The sequence below is a fragment of the Kryptolebias marmoratus genome, linkage group LG9 (assembly GCF_001649575.2).
Source record: "Kryptolebias marmoratus isolate JLee-2015 linkage group LG9, ASM164957v2, whole genome shotgun sequence".
NCBI classification, from domain to species: Eukaryota; Metazoa; Chordata; class Actinopteri; order Cyprinodontiformes; family Rivulidae; genus Kryptolebias; species Kryptolebias marmoratus.
This window is the reverse complement of record NC_051438.1, coordinates 30,407,409-30,408,650: the sequence shown is the minus strand read 5'-3', so window position 1 is coordinate 30,408,650 and position 1,242 is coordinate 30,407,409. Positions and strand designations below refer to the sequence as shown.

Below are 1,242 nucleotides of genomic sequence, written 5' to 3'. Positions count from 1 at the left end.
GTGTGTGTGTGTGTGTGTGTGTGTGTGCGTGTGTTAACCTGAGGCCTCAGGTTAACACACGCACACACACATTGAGAGATGATCTTCATGAGCCCGTAAAGGCAGAACCAGATCCAATCTTCCGATCAGAACCAGATCCTGGTTCAGGTTCTCCTGCAGAACCCTGATGAGAAGATCTATCAGGGTGGAGAGGTTGTAGGTCAGAACCACCTCAGGAAGCTGGGTTCTATTACAAACAGATTGGACCGATCCGGATCAACAGTTCTGAGGGGTACCACCCCATCATCACGCTTTATTTCACCAACAAGTGTTGTCGGAACCGTCCTTCCTCACAGAACCGGCTCCGAGTTCTTTAATTTAAAAGAATTTGGGTTTAAATTCTGTTCAAAGTGCCCGGTTCTGTCGGTTCTGGTCGTACAGCCCCTGACTCTGTGACAGCAGAATTTCCAGGCTTTTAATCAGAACCAGGCTCTGCGGACGGGAGTTCTTACCTGGATCGGGTCTGAGCCGCGCGGGTCCTGGACTCTGAGCGCTCCAGCCCGGCTAAAGGCTCCGCTCCTCCTCGGTATCCGAACGGAACCGATCCGGATCAGAAAGGTATAAGAACTAGAGATCCACAAGGTTCAAAAATATAAGGAGTAAAAGCTGAATTTAAGAATCCAGGAAATATCCAGGTCCCTTCTGGTTCTGCTGAATGGAAACCCGTCCGGACTGGGCCGGGTCACCCGCCGGTACCTCCCGGACAGCCTCAGCAGCAGGCGGGTCGGGGCGGCAGCATCCCCCGCTGACAGCGCGCTGCGTGCGGGTGGAGGACCGGAGGGGGGACAGTGTAAAAAATAATAATAATTAAAAGAATCCTCCAAAGTGCGGAACCAGGAGGTCCGGGCGGAGTTCGAAGCAGCGCAGTTCCGGTCGGTTATCACTCGACGCCTCCCGGTCCGGTCCGGTTCGGAGCAGCTCTGCACGGACTGTGAGGAGAAAGTGGCTCCGAACGGTTCCCTCCTCCTCCTCCTCCTCCTCCTCCCTCACCCGCCGGGAGGAGGAGGCGGAGGGGGCGGAGCTTCTGCCTCCAACTTCATGGATTTTTCAACATTTCTCGTCTTTTTTCAGTGAATCCGACCCGCAGCTTCAAGCTTCTCTTATTCTTTCTGATCAACTTTCCAGGCTCGAGGCTTCTTCACCTGGACGCAGGTGAGCTCACGCGCAGGAGGATCACCTGTCCTGCAGGCTGATCCGGAGCCG

General features: G+C 54.7%; 1 protein-coding gene across 4 annotated transcripts in view; it reads right to left on the bottom strand.

The window, feature by feature from the left end:
• LOC108250410 (protocadherin-1-like) overlaps positions 1 to 988 on the bottom strand; it is a 175,771-nt gene extending 174,783 nt beyond the window's left edge. For 2 of the 4 annotated variants that reach the window (XM_037977286.1, XM_037977284.1), the window contains exon 1: positions 492 to 988. The gene's annotated coding sequence lies outside the window, so the exon portion shown is untranslated. The remainder of the gene's footprint in view (positions 1 to 491) is intronic. The other 2 variants (XM_037977287.1, XM_037977288.1) reach the window with 2 other exon arrangements.
• Between the last annotated feature and the right edge of the window lie 254 nt (positions 989 to 1,242).